Raw genomic sequence first — 9939 nt, 5'->3', positions numbered from 1 at the left:
CAGATGTTAAGTCCCATAGTGCTCAGAGCCATCTGAACCATTTGCTAGTTCGTCCAGTCTCAGAGTATTGTTCGTCTGTATGGGACCCTTACCAGTTGGGCCTGATCCAAGAGATCTAGAAGGTCTAAAGAAGAGCGGCAAGATTCGTGACTGGTACATTTAGCCATCGCGAGAGCGTCACAAATCTGATAGAAAGTTTGAAGTGGGACACACTTGCAGATAGTCGGCGCGCTAAACGGAAGCGGCTGCTCACTAAATTTCGAAATCCGATTTTCACCGAGGATGTAGAGCATATATTATTATCACCAACTTTCAAATCGCGCAATGATCACCAATCAAAGGTAAGGGAAATTAGAGCTCGTACTGAGGCGTTCAGACAGTCGTTTTCCCCTCGTGCTATCCGTGAGTAGTGGAACAGAGGGGGGGGGGGGGGGGGGAATTGAGACCTCCGCCACATACCGCTTGGTAGCTAGTGGAGTGGAGTATATATGTGTGGTATACACCACTTCTAACAAACACCGAATAACGCGCTCCAGTACGCGGCCGCCAAATACATCGCTGGCCGCACTTCTCCGGGCGGCTCGCGGCTACCATCGCTGGCCGCCTTCGCGCGCGCGCGTTTGTCAGCACACGGCAATTGGCTACGCCAGGAAACATTGCGATTGGTTTTCCCTGGAAAACAGCGACCCCAGCCGACGGCTCCATTAACTAGCAAGCCTTATATAAACCCGGCCGCCGCCGCAAACGGCATTTCCCATCGGGAAGTGCAGTACGCCGTGTTCCAGCTGCTTGTGGATGACTCGCCGCACCACTCGAGGTTACCTGGCTGCTCGGCGGAAATCTTGCGACTTGACTTGGAGAGACTGAACTTCACTGGACTTGGGAATAATTACCGGACGTGCACCCCACCATGCACATTTGGACATTGGTATAACCAAACTTTAATTATGCATTACTTCTGAGTGTGAGCCTGGGTAGACGCTTGGCTAACATAATTGTTAAAAAGTGATTCGTGATTTAATAAACCAGACGGACGAGGTTATTGTGTTATTCCTGGTTATAACAATATGTAGATGTAGAATGCTGCCGGTCGGGTTTTTGGGAGACGCAAGGGGCGAAAATTTCTAGTGGACACTGTCAGCGCACGTGTCAGTCATCAGTCTGGATATATAGGCAGGAGGAGACCGGGGCCCCGCGTTACAAGCTGCGGGGAGTGGGTGATATTAATGACAAGTCGCTGGGTGCTATGTTGCTCACTTTTCATATCGAGACTAGGAATTATTCGTGAGCGTGTGGAAGTGTTACTATAGGTGGTTGAAAGGTACACAGCAATTCTTGGGTAGATTTTCTCGACGAAGATCATGCCAAAATTGATCCTTGACAGTATACAGCAGAACTCAAGGGAACTTTGTCACCACTGGGGGATATAACTGCAAATGAGGGAGTGTCGCAAGGCGCAACCTTCGTGAAAGCGTTGCTGACTAAGCTTCGCATTCTTCTTCTTCTGTGTTCAACCCTGAGGTTGGTCTGCAGCAGAGCGCCATTCTTCTCTTCTGTCTGCCTTCCTCTTCATTTTCACGTTATGTGTTACATCCAGCGTCATTCATGATCTGTTGGATGTTTGATATCCCTGGTCGCCCCCGCCGATTCCTTCCCTCAATAGCTCCTTCTGCTATTGTTCCAATGATGTTGTTGTGCCGCAGGATGTGCCCTACAAGTTTGTCTCTTCTTGTTTGAATGTGCCTCCACAGAGGTGTGGTTTCCTTTACTCTTCTAAGCACCTCTTCATTTGTTACTTTGTCTCTCCAGCTGATCTTCACCATTCTTCTATAGCACCACATCTCCAGGGCCTCTAGCTGTCTTCTCTCTTCTCTTCCAATTGTCCTACACTCCAAACGAAACCTTTCATGATACGTTTCCTTATTTTCAGACTGGTGTTGTTGCTGGTGAGTAAGTTCCTTCTCCGATTAAATGCAATTTTTGCCTTTTGTATACTGGTCGCAATTTCTTTCCGGCTTCTACCATCTCTTGTGATTTTGCTTCCCAGGTAAGTAAATTCCTCTATCATCTCCAGCTCCTATCTTCCAATTCTCATTCTCAGAGGTTCATATTCTGCTCCTGTACTGCATACCACCACTTTAGTTTTTTCTTGTTTATTCTCATTCCATACTGATGGCATAGAATTTTTGCCGTTGTTCTGAAGACTTCCTCTAGATCTTCTTTTGTCTCCGTGACTATAGCAACATCATCTGCATAACGTAGAATGTCTATCTTCTGCCGATTAATTTTGATCCCCACCTCAGTAGTTCCTGGATGTAAGCATTCAATAAAAGAGGAGAGAGAGCACATCTTTGCCTTACCCCTTTTCTAATATTTACTTCTTGCTCCTGGTGACAGTTCCTAATCAAAAAAATGGTTCAAATGGCTCTGAGCACTATGGGACTCAACTGCTGAGGTCATTAGTCCCCTAGAACTTAGAACTAGTTAAACCTAACTAACCTAAGGACATCACAAACATCCATGCCCGAGGCAGGATTCGAACCTGCGACCGTAACGGTCTTGCGGTTCCAGACTGCAGCGCCTTTAACCGCACGGCCACTTCGGCCGGCAGTTCCTAATCACTGCCACCTCATTCTCATAGAAACAAAGTATCACACGGATGTCTTTGTACTTTATTCCACTTTTCCTCAGCACTCTGAACATCTCTTGCCAGATAACGTTATCAAATGCCTTTTCCATGTCTACAAAGGCAATATAAGTTGGTTTATTTTTCTGTAGTTGCTTTTAGATAACGAGTCTCAGTGCCAGAATCGCCTCCCTTGTTCCCAATCCCCTTCTGAAACCAAATTGATATTCACTCAGCATATCCTCCACCTTCTCTTCAATTCTCTTCAGAACTATTTTTATGAGAATTTTTGATGCATGTGATATTAGGCTTAGAGTCCGATACTGTTTTCATTTTGTAGCTGCTGCCTTCTTTAGTATAGGAACATTTCTGGAATCTGTCGGTATCTCTCCTGTGTTATAGATGGACCTAATAAGTTTAAGCAGCATCAGTTTCATGCTGTCACCAGCATTCTTTATTAGTTATGCAGGGATGTCATCAATGCCCGTTGCTTTGTTGTCCCGTAGTTCTTTTAGAGCTCTGTCACATTCTTCTTGCAGAATGTCATCTCCCTGGTCATCTTCGTCTACTTGCTCTTCTCTTCCTATTACTTCCTCCGAAAGAGGTGTTCCGGCGTACAACTCCTCTATGTATTCTTTCCATCTCTTCACCATATCTTCACCAAACAGCATTTTCCCTTCTTTATTTTCTGTTGTGCCTGAGAGTGGTTTTACGTTTGTTAAAAAATTGATTTGCTGCTCTGTAGGCTGAATCAGTTCTTCAGTTTTGCATATTTTCTTCCACTTCTCTGCTCATACGTACGCTAAAGGTTGGTTCCCAGCATGCAGAGGAAGTTAGTGTGGGTTTTTGTTGATACAGACTTACTACACCAAGCTTTGCATGTGGACATGCGTTGCGTGAGTAAGTAACATCAGTGATGAATCTATGGTTCCTGTAGGTTTGGATAAATTAGACGTGGACTTGATTAATCTGTCAAAGCTCTCCCTGATCGCCACATTAGAAGTATGACACGAAAAAGATACTGACAGACCAGCAAACCGTCGATGCAGCAGTGTTGCGCGAAGAAGTGCCTCATTAGCGACGCAGCTGTCGGCAGGCAGGCAGCTTACGGATTTATTTAACATGAATGGTCATTTATCAGCAACACCTGTTACGCAGTAAGGTACACCTACAGGTAATAACGCACCTGTTTACAGAAAGCTGTACTGCATAGCAAAGCATCTCCAACCCATAATGAAGGGTTCGTAGAACAGTAGTAAGCGGAAGGTACAATACAGTGAAAGCCCATGGAGCGCAAATGTTGTCATCAGACGGTACTAACAAGGGAACCTCCCCATCGCACCCCCGTCCGATTTTGTTATAAGTTGGCGCAGTGGACAGGCCTTGAAAAACTGAACACAGATCAATCGAGAAAACAGGAAGAAGTTGTGTGGAACTATGAAAAAAATAAGCAAAATATACAAACTGAGTAGTCCATGGCAGGATAGGCAACAATACGAATAGCGTGAGCTCAGGAGCGCCGTGGTCCCGTGGTTAGCGTGAGTAGCTGCGGAACGAAAGGACCTTGGTTCAAGTCTTCCCTCGAGTGAAAAGTTTAATGTTTTATTTTCAGACAATTGTTATCTGACAAACTCTTATCTTTTCATCACTTTTTTGGGAGTGATTATCACATCCACAAGAAAAGCTAAATCGGGCAGAGTAGAAGAATCTTTTTACCCATTCGCCAAGTGCACAAGTTAGGTGGGTCGACAACATATTCCTGTCTTGTCACGCACATGCGGTCACCAGTGTCGTATAGAATATATCAGAGGTGTTTACCTGTGTAGGAATCGATTTTGAGCTACGACCTTGCGATCAAATGTTTTCGGTTCCCATTGGAGAGGCACGTCCTTTCGTCTACTAATCGCACGGTTTTGCGGTGCGGTCGCAAAACACAGACACTAAGCTTATTACAGTGAACAGAGACGTCAATGAACGAACGGACAGATGTTAACTTTGCGAAAATAAAAAAAAATAAAATTTTCACTCGAGGGAAGACTGGAACTAAGGACCTCTAACTCCGCAGGTGCTCACGCTAACCACGGGACCACGGCGCTCCTGAGCTCACACTCTTCATGATGTTGCTTATCTTCCATATGGACTACTCAGTTTGTATATTTTACTTATTTTTTCATAGTTCCACACAACTTCTTCCTGTTTTCTCGATTGATCTGTGTTCAGTTTTTCATGGACTATCCACTGTGCCAACTTATAACCAAATCTGAGGGGTGGTGCGATGGGGAGGTTCCCTTGTAAGAAGTACAGATTCTGTTGCTATTGCCACCACCTAAATGCGAAAGTAGTGTTGTATATCCATCCCCATACGGAAACATTAGACAATCCAGGACAGTCCCAGTACTTTACAACAATGGATGTAAGAAATGGGTATCATCAGCTCGAAGTAGTCCTGGAAGATAGACTAAAGACCACTTTAGAGGTCCCATGGGGACATTACCACTATAAAAGGCTGCCGTTGAGACTGGAAAACGCGCCAGCCACGTACCAGAGGTTATTAGATAGGGTCCTATATGATTTAAAGCTGAAAACTTGCATGGAATATCATCGTTTCCTTGAAGGATATGCCAGACATGTGAGACGCTTGGAAGATGTATTCAGCAGGCCGCAGTCACACTTCTACTGCTTAGCGTAGATAAAGTGACGTTTTGCGCAAATACAGGTAAACTACGTTGCCACGTGATTACGGGGAAAGGTGGTCAAACCGATTCTTGCCTAACAGCGGCAATCCGTAACTTTGCAGTGCCACAAACCGCAAAAGAACTACAGTCATACCTGTATTTATGCAGTTATTATCACAAATTAATAAAGAAGTTTGCACAGATTGCAGAACCTTTGAATTGAGTGTTGAGAAAGGGTCCATGCGATGTCAAACAGCATTTGAAATATTTAAGGCGGCATTAGTTTCTTATTCGGTACTAGTCTTTCCTGATTCTGAGAAAGAATTTACCCTGCCATTCGACGCCAGCAGTGGGGTGGATGGTCGTATTTTGAGCCAGAATATCGATGGCCAGGAACATCCAGTAGCGTATGTGTCAAGGCGACTGAGTGTAACTATTCCACTTTTGAAAAGGAAATATTGGCAATGATATGTGGGATAGCATAAATTATTCTGTATTTCTATGGATGGAGGTTCAAGCTTATAGCAGATCATGCATCATTAAATGGTTGTTTCGGTAGGTTAACGAGCTGGGGAGTCAAACTCAGCGTGTTTGATTATGAGGTGATCCGTAAACTGGGTAGGAATGCAGGTGCATCGAGTAGGAAGGTCGTAGTGCTGAATGCCCCACGCAAAAGCGGGGAACAAAGACTATCGGGCATTCAGTTCACCACCACAGTTCGTGACGTATGTGGGCGTGCTCTGCAGGACTACAAAACGCGGTCCATAATGGTTCTGGCTGCGCTCAGGGATGAAGTATTGCAAAAACCACATAGCCATGTGTTATCAGGTCATAGAGGATGCCAAACAATGGAAAGACTAGAGGCAGAAAAATTGTGGTGAAGAACAAGAAAGCATGATGTCGAGTAGTATGCAAAGCATTAATGCACAAATACCTGACCTTTGTCATCACAAAATACCTTTGCAAAGACTATCACAGACATTTTAACACTTTCAAATGACTGGATTTGATATCCTAGGTGTGGTGTCACCACCATACACCACACTTGCTAGGTGGTAGCCTTTAAATCGGCCGCGGTCCGTTAGCATACGTCGGACCCGCGTGTCGCCACTGTCAGTGATTGCAGACCGAGCGCCGCCACACGGCAGGTCTAGAGAGACGTTCTAGCACTCGCCCCAGTTGTACAGACGACTTTGCTAGCGAAGCTACACTGACAACTACGCTCTCATTTGCCGAGACGATAGTTAGCATAGCCTTCAGCTACGTCATTTGCTACGACCTAGCAAGGCGCCATAGCATTTGACATTTATCTTGAAGCATGTATCATCAAGAGCGATGTTCTACAATTATGGATTAAAGTTAAGTATTACAGCAACTGCGTCTGTTTTTCTAAGTTCTCATTTCCTTGTAATGTTCCAGACCTCACGCCAGCCTGCGTGAGCTTAACGCGTGCCTTTCGGCTACCGGTCATAGTGGATTGGCTGTCTGGCCAGTCCACTACACTAGGACCATTTAATAGGAAAATCGCTGGAAGTAAATATGTGCCGACAACTGTAGATCATTTTTCAAGGTTCTCGGCGACGGTGGCAATTCCTAATTAACAGGCTAGTACAGTAGCCCAAGCTTTAGTTAACAGCTGGATGCTTAAATTTAGGTGCCCGATACTAGCATATTGGATGATGCAGTTGTGTGCTTCGTATCTGGAAGTTAAGGACAAGCGTATTCTATCTACAAACTAACGTTAGAACAGATATACATATGATCATCTCTAAAATGTTGACTTATTACGTTAATAACCAGCATAGTATGGTCTGTCGCATCGTAATGCATCCACAGTAACAGTTTGAGGAGCAATTGGGACCACAGTGACACAACGAACTGTTACAATTCGGTTATTTAAAGGCCAGCTCGGAGCCAGATGCCCTGTAGCGTGCATTTCACTGACCCTAAACCACCGCCATTTGCGACATCAGTGGTGACAAGTGAGAGCTCATTGGAGAGCAAGGTGGGGATCTGTTGTGTTTTCCGATGGAAGCTGGTCCTGCCTCGGTGACAGTGCTGGCCATGCGTCGGTTAGAAGGAGGGCAGTTGAGGCCCTGCGACTAAACTGTTTGCGTGGTAGACACTGGGCTTACACCTGGAGCTACGGTCTGGAGTGCGATAACGTATGACAGCGGGAGCACTCTCGTACCCATACCACGTACCCTGGATCCAAATTTGTACGTCAATCTTGTGATTTGACCTGTTGTGCTGCCATTCGTGAACAACATTCCAGGAGGTGTTTTACAACAGGATAACGCTCGCCCACATACCGCTATTGTAACCCAACATTCTCAGCGTGGTGTCGACATGTTGCCTTGGCCTGCTCGATCATCAGATTGTCTCCAGTCGAGCAGATGTGGGACATCATGGGACGACAACTCCAGCGTCATCCACAACCAACTTTAATCGGCCCTGTATTGACGGTCGAAGTGCAACAGCCATGGAACTCCAGGCCACAAAGTGACAGCCGGCACCTGTACGAAACAATGCAGGCACGTTTGCATGCTTCCATTCAACGTTCTGGGGATTAAGCCGCTTAAATGTACCAGCATTTCACATTTACAATGGCTTATCTCGCGCTTATATTGACATGTGATCTTGCAATGTTACTAAGAACAAATTGAGTGCTAAGCTTCTCCTGTTCACTATTTTACCTGCACTACTGCATTTCTCTCAGTCTTTTTAGAAGGTGTCTTGGTTACTTACTCAATTTTCAACCGTTTGGGTAACTTAGAATTGTGATGAGGTTGTGTAAGTCTTCAGCCTAACTTTCCTACGATTCACATGCTTTCTACGTGAACTCTTTCTATAGATTTGGCGTGTGAGTATTAAAAAAAATATGGCCCTGAACATTATGGGACTTAACATCTGTGGTCATCAGTCCCCTAGAACTTAGAACTATTTAAACCTAACTAACCTAAGGACATCACACACATCCATGCCCGAGGCAGGATTCGAAAATGCGAGCGTAGCGGCCGCGCGGTTCCGGACTGAGCGCCTGGAACCGCTCGGCCACCACGGCCGGCGGGGTGTGAGTATTCTCGGGTCACTTATTACATCCCGTATTAGTGTTTGTTTTATTGTCAACATGAAGTCAGTCGGCACGAAATTCTCTGCTCAAATTGTGTATATACGACGACGGTCTTATTTCTTCGTATCTTAAATTTTTTCTGTGTGAATCCAGTTACGAGAGTGCTAATCTATCCATTCCCCTCCTTGATTTTCTTTTGTGATTCAACAAAGAGAAGCCTTTTTGGCGTTTCTCGTGATTTTAATTAGATATTATTTCGTAAGTAAATCAGGCACCAGTAACCGTTGACCTTAGGATGCTCTGTTTTTTTTTTTTTTTTTAGCTTCCTAGGAGTTATCCTAAACGTTACTAAAGTGCAAATTATGATGAGTCAAATGTCTTACGTTCTTGTTGGGGATTTAAGTGATTAATTTTAAATGCGCTGAAGGAAGGAATTATTTCAGTGACAATGATGAATGTCTAAAAGACATTAGTAAACTGGGTATATAGTCCCCACAAAAAGAGTAGTAATATGCTATCAGATGGGGATTGTTACAGTTTTTTTTTTTTTTTTGGTCATCAGTCTACTGACTGGTTTGATGCGGCCCGCCACGAATTCCTTTCCTGTGCTAACCTCTTCATCTCAGAGTAGCACTTGCAACCTACGTCCTCAATTATTTGCTTGACGTATTCCAATCTCTGTCTTCCTCTACAGCTTTTGCCCTCTACATCTCCCACTAGTACCATGGAAGTCATTCCCTCATATCTTAGCAGATGTCCTATCATCCTGTCCCTTCTCCTTATGGGATTTTTTTCTCTGCCTCGTGATGGCTGGGTGTTGTGTGGTGTCCTTAGGTTAGTTAGGCTTAAGTAGTTCTAAGGTCTGGGGGACTGATCACCATAGATGTTACGTCTCATAGTGCTCAGAGCCAAAAACCTTCTCCTTATCAGTGTTTTCCACATATTCCTTTCCTCTCCGATTCTGCGTAGAACCTCCTCATTCCTTACCTTATCAGTCCACCTAATTTTCAACATTCGTCTATAGCACCACATCTCAAATGCTTCGATTCTCTTCTGTTCCGGTTTTCCCACAGTCCATGTTTCACTACCATACAACGCTGTACTCCAGACGTACATCCTCAGAAATTTCTTCCTCAAATTAAGGCCGGCATTTGATATTAGTAGACTTCTCTTGGCCAGAAATGCCTTTTTTGCCGTAGCGAGTCTGCTTTTGATGTCCTCCTTGCTCCGTCCGTCATTGGTTATTTTACTGCCTAGGTAGCTGAATTCCTTAACTTCATTGACTTCGTGACCATCAATCCAGATGTTAAGTTTCTCGCTGTTCTCATTTCTACTACTTCTCATTACCTTCGTCTTTCTCCGATTTACTCTCAAACCATACTGTGTACTCATTAGACTGTTCATTCCGTTGAGCAGATCATTTAATTCTTCTTCACTTTCACTCAGGATAGCAATGTCATCAGCGAATCGTATCATTGATATCCTTTCACCTTGTATTTTAATTCCACTCCTGAACCTTTCTTTTATTTCCATCATTGCTTCCTCGATGTACAGATTGAAGAGTA

This window comes from Schistocerca serialis, chromosome 6 (assembly GCF_023864345.2).
Source record: "Schistocerca serialis cubense isolate TAMUIC-IGC-003099 chromosome 6, iqSchSeri2.2, whole genome shotgun sequence".
In the NCBI taxonomy this organism is placed as follows: domain Eukaryota; kingdom Metazoa; phylum Arthropoda; class Insecta; order Orthoptera; family Acrididae; genus Schistocerca; species Schistocerca serialis.
The sequence above is the reverse complement of the archived record's forward strand: the minus strand, read 5'-3'. Positions refer to the sequence as shown.